The sequence below is a fragment of the Perissodus microlepis genome, chromosome 5 (genome assembly GCF_051167445.1).
Source record: "Perissodus microlepis isolate ML-2025 ecotype Zambia chromosome 5, ASM5116744v1, whole genome shotgun sequence".
Taxonomy (NCBI): domain Eukaryota; kingdom Metazoa; phylum Chordata; class Actinopteri; order Cichliformes; family Cichlidae; genus Perissodus; species Perissodus microlepis.
The window spans coordinates 2,809,468-2,822,050 of NC_140465.1; the positions used below are offsets into that span (position 1 = coordinate 2,809,468).

The 12,583-nt window shown below is 41.3% G+C and overlaps 1 protein-coding gene across 2 annotated transcripts in view; it reads left to right on the forward strand.

Annotated features, from left to right (window-relative positions):
- The window catches only part of plxnb1b (plexin b1b), a 99,771-nt gene that overhangs the window by 50,597 nt on the left and 36,591 nt on the right, over nucleotides 1–12,583 (forward strand). For both annotated transcript variants that reach the window (XM_084927386.1, XM_084927388.1), the window contains exon 2: nucleotides 9,206–9,294. The gene's annotated coding sequence lies outside the window, so the exon portion shown is untranslated. The remainder of the gene's footprint in view (nucleotides 1–9,205; nucleotides 9,295–12,583) is intronic.

Sequence of the window (12,583 nt, forward strand, 5' to 3'; positions counted from 1 at the left end):
AGTGCATGTGCCAGCTGCCCTTAAACCCCGAAGAAGAAGAAGTAGCTTTGTCCCAGAATTCATAGCGCAGCCCAGCTCAGTTTCCAACAATGGCGGCAGCTAGTTAGTTTTAATATTACTCTTATTATTTTTTCTGGGTCACAAAACAAACGTTTAACATATTTTCAGGCGAGAATGTAGCTGTGTAAACCTCAAATATCTGCTCAGTTTATCAAGACACCACATATTTTGAAAAGCGCTCCGAAGTCTGTTACCCACTAGCTCGATAGCTAGCCGGGGGCAAAGCTCACTAGAGCCGGTGAGAAATCGTTTTCAAACCCACCGCCGTCTTTCGCTACTCAGGTTAAACATATATAAGTCACTTAGATAACTTAAAAATTTTATTGTTTGGCTTTTTTTAGTATTTTATTTGTTCCTGAGTAAATCAGTTTGGCTGAGATTAAAGTTATAGTTTTTACACAGCTGAATAAACGTCAAGCAGACAGCTGATTATCAGAAGTGTGAGATGCTCGAGAATTTACTCCGGTGTCCTGTTATATTTTAGATAGCAAGGAGTTTATTAAACTTCACCGAAACAATCTGCAAATTTTATTAAAATTTAATAAACTATCATCTTGTCTTTATTTTTAGTTAGCACATACCTTAAACACTTAAAGCTGTAAGCTAATGATAGTTATATAAGAGCAGATGCTGCTGGTGCAATAAGCTGTACGTTTTACGTCCAATGGATGATGATCTGATTAGTCGACTAATCGCAAAAATAATCGGTGACTAGTCGACTATCAAAATAATCGTTTGTAGCAGCCCTAATGCAAAGGCAAGACAACGGTTTGTCCTGTAATCACAGGCTTCAATGGTCCTTCGATTGGATATATCCTTTGTGATGCCGCCTCCTCAGTGAGTCTTCAGGTTGTATCTTGACCTTTCTGGACTGCTGTTGGTAGTTTGGTAGTTCTTGTTCTGTTCTGCAGCCTCAGTGACTTTAGTGGCTCATCAACTGGTTCTGGTTGGTTTGGCCTTCTGCTAGCAGTTTGCTGACTAGTATCAACAAAACTTTCAAAGTAAGATTAAGAGGATTATTTGTAGTAAACTGATGAAAAATTATGCTGTTCTTTCAGACAGTAAATAAATAAAACTTTTTTAAAATGAGCTAAAATAACTTAGGCATTCTGTGGGAAAAATTGGGAATTGTACACAGAACAGTTGATCTCATCCCTAACATATTGGCATGCAAAATTACTGCTTGGTTCATGAAATGTGTGCAGTTGCCAATATTGTTCTTAACACTGTTCAATTTTCTTTGAATAACAATAATTCTAAATACTGCCATGCCCCAGTTTCTGTGAACAAGGAAACATTTTTACCTCAAGGTGAAGTGGTGACGATATTGTAAGAGAGACGCCTGCACAGCCGGACTGAAGTCAATGATGTCACAAAAGAAAGGTCTTTTCCAAAGTTTTTTCACCAGTGTGACAAAACTTTGGAGGAGTTTAAGGCTACTAATGCGTTTTCATTTGAAAACACATCGTTTTCTCTCCATTTTGGCCTCCCATCCACACTGAGACAGCGTTTTCGCTCAAGGAAAACGCAGCATTTTGAAAACGCTCTAGAAAACGCATACATTTGAAAACGGTGCTTTGGCGTTGCAGTGTGGACAGCGAAAACAGACTTTTTGAAAACAATGACACATTTTAGTCATATGATGCAGTCATGTGACCAATTAAACTAAGATAGCGGAGGGCATTATACAGCAGTTGTTTTGTTTGCTCTCAATTTTGACAGCCCTAAAAAAGATTAATATCAGTCTGTACGTGCTCCTTTTCTTCAAATACTTTAATTCTCACTTGCTTTTGCTACTTTGTACTTTTGTGTTACTCGCAGCAACAACTCCACCTCATTGTTAGTCCATTTAAAAAACTTTGTGCTTTTCCTCGACATTTTGCTGCGACGTTTCAAAGAACCAGAAACTAAATAAACAGCAGACAGCAATGAGGCAGGTCTTGCGTTTCACGCATGTGCAGTACTGGAACGTGAGCGTTTTCGACCATTTCAATGTGGACGCACAACTCTGTGAAAACGACTGAAAATGCTAGTGTAGATCTATCCGGGTTAGTGTGGGCGTAGTCTAAAACGATAAAGAAGGTGCTCAGGCTAAAATACCAGAGGTGCTGAATATCGCTTTTAGTTGGTATTTTATGTTTGTAAATGTAATTTCATATCTTTATGCATTGATTTGTAATTCTCAGCATTTGTTTTTTTTTGCGTGGGGGTTGTTTTGTTTTTGGAGGGGGGGCAGTATAAAGAAAACACTGAATCAAACTTGTAAATGAAATTTTTATCTGCACAGATGTTTTTTTATTTTATATATAATATATATGCGCGCATATGCAAATACTTGTGTGTATTCACCGTTTGTGAATGAGCCTCGACACAAACAGATGGAACATGCATCAAGGTTGTATTCACAGTGCATTTTCTTCTCTGTGGCAGATCATACCTCATCCTCTGAACTTTTTATGTGTCTCTAGGTTTTAGTTTATTGTAGATGATAACACTCCCACCTAGCCAACACTAAGAACTGAGTGGAAGGCATAAGATATGACTTACCCTGAAACATAATAGCTTGGATTGCATTCAGAAGTCGTGGCCTTGCAGCGCCGTAGATACTCTGTGGTGTGTCTACTGTCAGCCGCACCTGTTTGCTGCATCTGATCCAGATACGATCCAGATAAACCGACCCGACTTTTATAGCTTCCTGTCTGGCAGCTGTGGCTGTTTGTTTATGATAGCCCTCATGGCTCGCTACTTGCTCTCATTTAACATTTAATTCCACCACAGTCAGGCACTTCGTCACACAGCTTAAAGTCATGTCATGCTTTTCTAGTCCCTAAGGACCCCAAAGCGCTTTACACAACCAGTCATCCACCCATTCACACACACATTCACGGCAAGCTACATTGTAGCCACAGCCACCCTGGGGCGCACTGACAGAGGCGAGGCTGCCGGACACTGGCGCCACCGGGCCCTCTGACCACCACCAGTAGGCAACGGGTGAAGTGTCTCGCCCAAGGACACAACGACCGAGACTGTCCAAGCCGGGGCTCGAACCGGCAACCTTCTGATTACAAGGCGAACTCCCAACTCTTGAGCCACGATCGCCCCGTGGCAACGACGTTGTTGCTCACTTCTTATGGGTGATTTCTTCAGGAAAGACCTTTTTAATGATGAGAAACAGTCAATATAACTGCAGTAAGGAGAGTAAGGGCGATCGTGGCTCAAGAGTTGGGTGTTCGTCTTGTAACTGGAAGGTTGCCGGTTCGAGCCCCGGCTCAGACAGTCTTGGTCGTTGTGTCCTTGGGCAAGACACTTCACCTACCGCCTACTGGTGTTGGCCAGAGGGGCCAATGGCGCGATATGGCAGCCTCGCTTCTGTCAGTCTGCCCCCCAGGGACACTGACATTGTAGCTGCCTCCACCAGTGTGTGAATGTGAGAGTGAATGAATAGTGGTATTGTAAAGCGCTTTGAGGGGTCCCGAAAAGCACTATATAAATGCAATCTATTATTATTATTATTATTATTATTAGTTTTAAAACTATGTTTTTGTTATTGAACTTTCACATTATTTTGTTGTCTGTTAACTTGAAGGGATGCTAACCAACAGAAGGCAGACCCTAAAAGATATTTAGATCTTTAAGTTGTAGTTTTTGGAAGAAGATGTACTTAATGGATGGTGAGCCCAAGATAGCGTACGCATCTTTAAATCTGCCAAACTGAAAAACCTGAGAACAAACGTTTTGTGTCTGACATACAGAGAGGCTGATTTATCGTGAGGAAACAGGAACACATGTCCATGTGCTTGGTCAAAGTCATCGAGGGCCACCCAAACACAAAGGTGATCCTTAAGACCCGATCCTTTCCTGTGCCAGGCTCATCCTCTGTCACCCTAAAGTGATTTCCTCAGGGTCATAAAGTTTAACAGCCATGGGAACTTCCTGTACTGAGGCAGTGAGAAGTGACTGCCCTTGTCTGACAACTGAAACGTGTCCAGAAAAGCTCACCATTATGGCACTGAGGAACTTCATCCCTTAAATAGTCCTGACCCAGAAACCTACGAACTTTTATGTCTTCATTTCTGGAAAGATGTTTCCTTCCGGAAGAAAGCACGGGCCAACGATTTCCCTCCTCCTCATTTCCCTTTTCATTCCTGCTCCCCATGAAGTTCATCACCGGAGTTAAAATACGTTCCTTAAGATGGGTGGCAATTATTGAGGGTTTCTCTATAAATAACTATTTGGAAATCCATTATGTCAAATAGAAGTTAAGGAAAGACTGTTTTTGGCTTTAGGTAAACATATTGTTCTGTGACTGTAGGCATGTTGTTGGCACCTCACCTCAGGTAATCCATTGGAGCATGTGATCTAATTAGACTTTGGAGCAAATTTCTGCATAAATTTGCATATTAATGGAGGGTTTTAAAAAAAATGCTCCTTCTCTTGGATATTTGAGCTTTGCTTTGTGTGTCGTGTGTCATTATTACTAAGAATGCAGAACATGAAGCTGGTTCATCGAATAGCTGCATTTCTTCTTTGCATTGTTATCTCAATATACATTCAACAAGACACATCCAAGGAAAAAGTAGAGTAGAGGTAAAGTAAAGAGTACTACGAGTAACGAGTTTATTTCCCAATCCTTCCTGAAGGAAACAGAGATTTGGCAGCTGCAGAAACTTCAGGGTCCATTTCTTGTAAATTCAAATGTAAACTTAATACGCTGCCACTTTGATCGGTCCAGCTCATACTCCAAGGGTATATGGTATGTACTCTATAATGTATATTGGAAACAAAAGAAGTCTGCAGAGCCGAGCAGCAGCTTCTCAGATTTGATTATTGATTAACCATTTGAAGTTCCAAGTCGATGTATTTCTTGTGTTTGCATAAATCCTAGTTTTGTTCCACTTTATTATGCAAAACAGGCAATTCTGTGCTGTTTTTCACATCAAACTCTTCCATGATTGCATTTTCTGAAAATGAGGAATGGTGTCCAACAGCTGCACTCACTGTAAAGTGAAGTTTGGTTTGATAATCATACTGTTTGCAATGCTGGACAAAGGAAGTTTCATGATCAGGCCTACTTGTGGTTTAAAAAAACAAACAAACATAAATAAATATATATGTATGTATCCATCCATCCTCTTCCACTTAAGTAATTCAGGGTTGCGAGGGGGCTGGCGCCTGTCCCAGCTGCCGTAGGGGAAGAGGTGGGGTACAGCCTGGACAGGTCACCAGCCTGTCACAGGGTTTGTCCACACTCATGGACCAATTAAAATCACCAATCAATGTAACCCCGCTAACTACATGTCTTTGGGTCATGGGAGGAAGCTGGGGTACCCATAGAGATCCCACACAGACGCACGGAGAACATGCAAACTCCCCGGATGGTGGATTAGAACATTGGACCTTCTTGCTGTGAGGCAACAGTGTATTAATGTTGTTTATACCACTCGTGTAGCAAAGCAGTAACACTGGTGACCTAGTGAAACAAAGAAGAGGAGGATGTTGGACAGCCAATGTGTGTCAGCTCTCACAGACTTCAAACCAGGGGTGTCAAACATAAGGCTAGGGGCCAGAATCGGCACGGCAAACACTCCAATCTGGCCCAGCGGGCTGCTTTTAGAAAATGGCACAAATTGGGACTTTAAAATGTGTGAAAATGCAGTTTAACAAAAAAAAAATTTAAAAAACAAAACGAAGAACTGCTGTGGCTTTTCACACTTCAACAAGTAAATGAAATGATTTAATTGAGAAATGGTTTACAGCAGGTAACGGGTCTCACAAGAGACATTTTCTATGGATTAACCCAAAAGTTGTGTTGTATAATGTGAGATGCAGTGTAAATGTGTAATCAAACTTTACACTCAGTCCCGCCCACTTAAGATCAAAGTGGCCTTTATGTGGTCACGATGTAAATGAGTTTGTTACTTTAAAGCATCCTTTGTAAATGCTGTTTGTTGATGTAGAGATTTTTGGAGTGAGTGTTTTTTTTTTTGTTTAAAGCGTAGTAGGAAGAAGTTCTCATTATAGGCATGTGTTTGTGCTCCTGCTTGGTTGTGTGTTTATTCTCTAAATCATGTCACTAATTAGAAACTTGCTTTATTTCCCTCCCCCTTGTTCTGTGAATGAATGGGTCATTATGGATAGTCGCTGTAATTAATGGTCACCTCATCCTCCTTTAGCTTCACTCCCCTCTTGCCCCCTCTCATTCTTTCTCTGGCTTATTATCATTAGTCACATTCCATCAGTTCTCAGTGAGCACTGAGGCTTGTCTGCACTTGTTTCTGGTCTTTTTTTTCTCTCGTTGTATCCCCTTCCTCTTTTCCTCACCCCCTTCCTCGCAATTTTACGATTGTCCTTCTGTAGCCCTGGGCCAGCTTTTTCACTTCAGATATACTCTGTGCCCTGCTCTGCTGTTGCTCTCATCTGTCTCCTTCAAAATATAGGATAACTGAGTTGAGAATGAATGAAAAGATGGACTCAGTGAAGCAGATGATGGCTCAGTTTAATGCTCTGTGGTGCTGTGGAGTCTGGCAGGCGTGGTTTGTGCTACAGGGAATCTGTCCTGCTGGTCCCATTCATCTGCTTCAGCACCCACTACTATCCATGACCTTAACAATATATTAGTACATTTACCTTAATATTTATTTTTTTGCACATTTACACTGAATCTGTCCCTTTTTGCTTGCGCTGTCTTTGGAAGCTCATCATATTCAGTGTAGTCTCTTAGCTCTGTAGGAAGCTGCTTGTTTGGAGCCATTTGTGATTTATGGATCCCCACTGACACTGCAATGATTCAACACTACTACACTCCAGAACAGTCTACTCAGACAATTTGCATATGAACCAAACTATTATAGTGAACTGAAATAAAACTTAAAAACTAAGCGTGGAAGAAGTTTTTTAGTTAACTAAAATATAACAAAAGCATAACATACAGGAAATGCCTTCAGTTTTAGACTGTTTGGGGAAATCTGCCATAAAAGCCATAATTGGGCTCATCTCCACAAAGTCTGCTTTGGTACTTGCACTAAACGTGTGTTTTATGTTGGGGTTTCTTTTGTTTTTGTTAAGTTTTGTACAGTTGACAGGAAGTACTTGGACTACTTGTTGGTAGCGAGTGAACTTTCAGAATGGTGAATGGACTGGTTCTTAAATTGCACTTTTCTGATCTTCCTGAGCACTCAAAGCACTTTTAATTAGCCACTAGTGAGAGATAGCCATTGACTACTGGTCTTAGTTCCAGTGTAGCGAGGCTTTAATGATGGGGTCATTGTATTAGTGTATATTCTGGGTGTAAAGCTTAAAAAAAGTGTATTTTTCTAGCTTTATTGTATTTCCAAATGTCTTTGGGTGCCTGCATCTTTCATAACTGCTGGAAAAGTGCATATTTTATTGCTACTGTATATTCAAGATCTGAGTGAGGAGACTAGAACAAGACTGGAGTCCATTACATAAAAGAACATTTAGATAAAAGCAATGACAGGCACATATTTCTTCGCTCTTACATCTGGCGGATGCCCAAGGCGTGCTGAAGTTAGAAGGCTTCCACTCCGACTCCAAATGTAGGGGAATTGAATCAGGAGTCCATTTTCTAGTTCTCAGGTGTCTGAAACTTTGAAGTTGAGTCTGATTGGATTATTTGATGCAGGAATGGGAAACCTTTTCTACATTTCTGTAAGTGTCACAGTGGTCCAGTTTAGTGTGCTTTTGGCTTTTTGTTTTGCAGCTTTGTGAAAATAATAGATTGCTAACTGGGGCCTGCAAAGTCGAAGGGTTAGAGAACACATCCCTTAATTCTAACGCTGTTACAGTAATGTTAGTTTAACTTGGTAATCTTGGAAAAAGAAAGCCACTCTATATTTTTTGGAATAATTCTTTTATAAATGAATGTGCCAGTCATTTCTGCCTCTGCTCTGTTAGGCTCGTAACTGCTTCCCAAGTATAATCCTCACAGGGAACTTTTCCACTAGGGAGCTGCAGCTTTATAAATAAGATATAAACACTAGCTTCCACCACCCTCAGGGGTCAAAGGAGCCTGTGTTTAGGTTTATATGTGATCATTCCCAGCTCAGTCACCAAATGAATCTGCGTGCTTGACCTCATTGGCTGTGCAGGAAGATGCATGTTGTTGGATGGAAAATCAGAAACATTTGGATGAGAATTGACATTTGGTAACATGTGTATATAATGTGTGATATAAAGTATCCATGATGATGATATTATTATTATTATTAACGACGACGACGACGATAATAACGACGATAATAATGATGATGATGATGCTGTCCTTGGCCTCTTACCAGACCTTTACCCTCATTCCCATATATAGGAGATTTCCACCAACAAAGCAAGCTTTCTAATGCTCTTAATCTGGCAGGGGAAAAGGTGTGTGTACGTGTGTGTGTACGTGTGTGTACGTGTGTGTGTACGTGTGTGTACGTGTGTACACTGGTTGAAGTTCAGCCTCTTCAGTGGAATGAATAGCGTCTTTTTCCCAATCTCCCTTTTGGATAAGCCTGAACTCGTAAGAGATAAATCTGTGCCAGCAGTGGAGTGCAGGCAGGCTGTGGAGGAGGAGAGGTAATGAGCAGCCATATACTGTATGAAGAAGGAAGTCGAGCTTTTAAAGTCATTTAACAATTATAACTGAGTAAACGCTGTAGACTTGAGGTAGAAATGAGAGTTTGTGGTGTATAAACAGTCCATGCAGTCCTGTTTTACCTCCTACCAACTTGTTTTTCTGGCAGAGACTTGGAAGGTTTTGTACCTTGTATCCTAGCAATAAGAGAGGATTGAGTACTGGGAAAGTGTGTGACACTGAAAACCGCTCTTGGACTGGCATCACTTGACTTGGCCCCTACTGCAAGGTTTTTATGTAGTTTTTTCTGATTTTGGTTTTATTTTAAACACACAAAAACGGATGTAGTGTGTCAGATACGGGTCTGACTGGAATTTCAATGAAAATGAGCTTCCCACAGCATTCTTTGGACTGTGGTGGTACTCAAAAATACTAGGTGCTGGAGCCCTAGAGGCAAACACACATGCTTCATTGGCCTGCATTAATATCCTTTTAGATGTGTCGTCGCTCCGCTTGTCTCACTGTCTAAGAATAGAGAATAATGATATATCTTCTGTTTGCTTTGTGTTGCAGGTTGTATCCAGAACTATGTGTTTTTAAACCCAAGCTGCTGGGAGGTCAAGAGGTGAGATGCCTCTATAAAACACCACTGGAAACAAATGGTGAGAAGCTGATGTGTCCTATGGTTTATTTCTAGTAGTCCTTCTGTTTGAAATAATCAAACTTAATGAGATGGTCAAAGTCCAAAAATAGACACAGTGTCTTCTTATGTAACAGTGAGTTTTATGAGTTGCCCTTACATGGTGGAATGAACAGGTTTCCATACAAACAAGGCTTCCATACAGCAGCATTTAATATACGTTAGAATTAGTAGTTAGGGCTACTAACTAGACTAATACAATTACATGTGTAGTCTTGACACATATACAGTGAACTGTATAAACTGGACAGTGGTTCTTCAGCCGACATATCCTCAGCATAACCATGTATAATATCCACAAAACTCAAAAGAGGTTATACACACACAATACGGTAATATTATGTTGAAGCGCAGTACGTATCACTCCGCGAGGCTGCCTACGACAGCCGTAATGCTCCGACAATCCATCAAGCAGTGCAGCTTCGTAGCTTACGAAAGTCGTAATAAAACATTTTTTTGACAGATTTTCGAGCGCCGTGCACCACATAAAATCGTTTCGAGGTCAGTAAACACAACCAGAATTCATACATAAGGGGCACTGTCGATTTTCCAGAAAATCAAAGGATTGATTTTAAGTGGGCGTGTCTGTGAAGGTTCTCAGTCATCCAGGTCATCGTAGTCAAAGGAGCTTGCACAGAAAAGCGTCTGGACTTCTTTAAGTTACTTGAAGACGTTTCACCTCTCATCCGAGAAGCTTCTTCAGTTCTAAGGTCAAATGGCGAAGAGTCCCAGATTTAAACCCAGTGGGAGTATCCCCCCACAGAGGGGGAAAAAAAGGACCCCCTGATGATCCTCTAATCACATGACCCAAGGTGTGAAAACGGGTGTGGGTCCCAATCAGCCAGAGTTTCGGGTGAGCTTGTTGTGAAACCTGGCCCCACCTTATCGTGCGATTTCCTGAGGTCAGATAAGTGGGCCTTATTTTCCGAAAAACACGGTAATAACGACGGCCCGCTAGCACGCTCTACCAAAAATTGTGCTTTGTTGTGTAACTGACGAGTGAAAGCTAAACCAGTTCCACACCACTGAGGTTGCAGCATTTTTACAAACCAATTCTGGTTCATCTGTTTCATTCAACGATCCACTTTCGCTCTTCTCATTCTCCGTCGCCGTCATGCTTTTTCCGCCATGTGTGTATGAAAACAAAGGTACTGCGCATGCGCGTTTCACCCACATTCTATCGCAATATTTCATTTTCTTATCATTGCCGAACATTATACCGGTATTACCGTGAACATTATGATATGGCCCAGCCCTAGTCACTTACTTAATTTAGATAATCAATAAGATGGTAATATTAGACAACACGAGTAAATTCAAAATCCAATTCATTTATTAAGCGAAAAAAGGTCCAAACCTACCTCCTCCTGTGTGAAAAAGGGAACTGACTGCAATGAGCCACATGTTGTTGAAAGCTGACGTCAGTTTTACTGGCCACACTCAGACAGGATTACTGCCAGACCTGTTGAATCAAGAAACCATTTAAATAGAGCCTGTTTGACAAAGTGAAGCAGGCTTAAAATTTCAAAAAACTACACATCATGCCACAACTGAGAAAAAAGTCAACGACACCTGTCAGTCTGGAGATGGTTACAGAGCCATATCTGAGGCTTTGGGACTCTGGCGAGTGGATATAGTGGATCTTGCCAGTAGTGGCTAAGCCTAAAAAAATTACTCCAAGAGCACATTGAGGACTCATCTAGAAGTCACAAAAGAATCTAGAACAGCATCTAAACAACTCCTCAGTTTATGATTCAACAATCATGAATGCAAGAAAGTGACTGCGCAAAAATGGCATTCGTGGGAGAGATCCAAGACACGCAAAGTCTCATCTCATATTTTCCTGAAATATCTTGACGATCACCCAAGTGTTTTGGGAAATATTCTGTGGCGTGACAAGACAGAAGCATTCCATAAAAACAACATCATATGAGCAGTCAAACGGGGGCCTGTCAGTTTGACTTGGTGTAATTGGAACCATGAATCTCTACCAGAAAATCCTGAAGGAAAATGCCCGGCCATAAGTTTGTGGCTGAAGCTCAGGCTCACTTAATTATGCACCAGGACAATAGGAAGACCAGTAGCAGGGCACCTCTGAATGGCTGTGAACTGGCACAGTCCAGACTGAAATCTGATTGAAATGTGTTCGCATGACCTCAGACAGGCTGTTGATGCTCTCAAGCCCTCCAGTGAAGTTAAAACAATCCTGCAGTTTAAAGGGGGCCAGACTTGCTTCAAAGATGCGAAAGACTCGTTGCAAATGATCACAAATTCTTGATTGCAAGTTTTGGCGCCCAGGGTGGCACAAGAATTATTAGATTTAGATTTCATCTACACTATGTACTCTGAAGCAGTCTTTTGTGTTTGTTTGGTTTTTTTTTTGTTTTTTTTCCCGTTGTTTCATTTCATGTCCTGCCTCCGTCATTTTGAGACAGAAGTTAAATGATGTTAGTGGACAAAACTGATGTTGATCACTGCTCCTCCTCCGTGATCACACAGGTGATACAAGAGAGCAAACTTTGCTGTTTCGACTACAGCATATCTGTAATTTCTCCTGGCTGTGTCATGTCAATGTTAATAACACAATTCCCTGAAAATAAAAGGAGTCAATGACCCCATTAGGAGGAGAGAGAAATAGTCTTGCATTAGCTAGTTATGAACTAGTTATAGAAAATTTTTTTTAGTCTTATTGACCATTTAAAGCACTTCAGAAACGAGCCATATTTAAGCATACATTCATAGAGTGCTTTATTCGCCATACTTTAGTTTATCTGACGTCCGTTTTCAGTTTAGAGTTACCAGTTAGCCGCACACATATGTAACCTAACAGACCACAGACCTTGGGTTGGGGGAGGAACCTGTAGTACCTGTAGGAAACCAACGCAGGCAGAGAGGGAACTCTCCACAAAAAGGGCCCACTTTGGGTTTGAACCAAGAAGATTCTTGGTGGGAGACGGTGCTGATTGGTTCATCGCTCTGCTAATTTCAATTCAATTCAGTTTTATTTCTACAGCGCCAAATCACAACAACAGTCGCCTCAAGGTGCTTTATATTGTAAAGTAGACCCTACACATTCAGAGAAAAACCCAACAATCATCTGACCCCCTATGAGCAAGCACTTTGGCAACAGTGGGAAGGAAAAACTCCCTTTAACAGGAAGAAACCTCCGGCAGAACCAGGCTCAGGGAGGGGCGGGGCCATCTGCTGTGACTGGTTAGGGAGAGAGGAGGAAGACAGGATGAAGACATGCT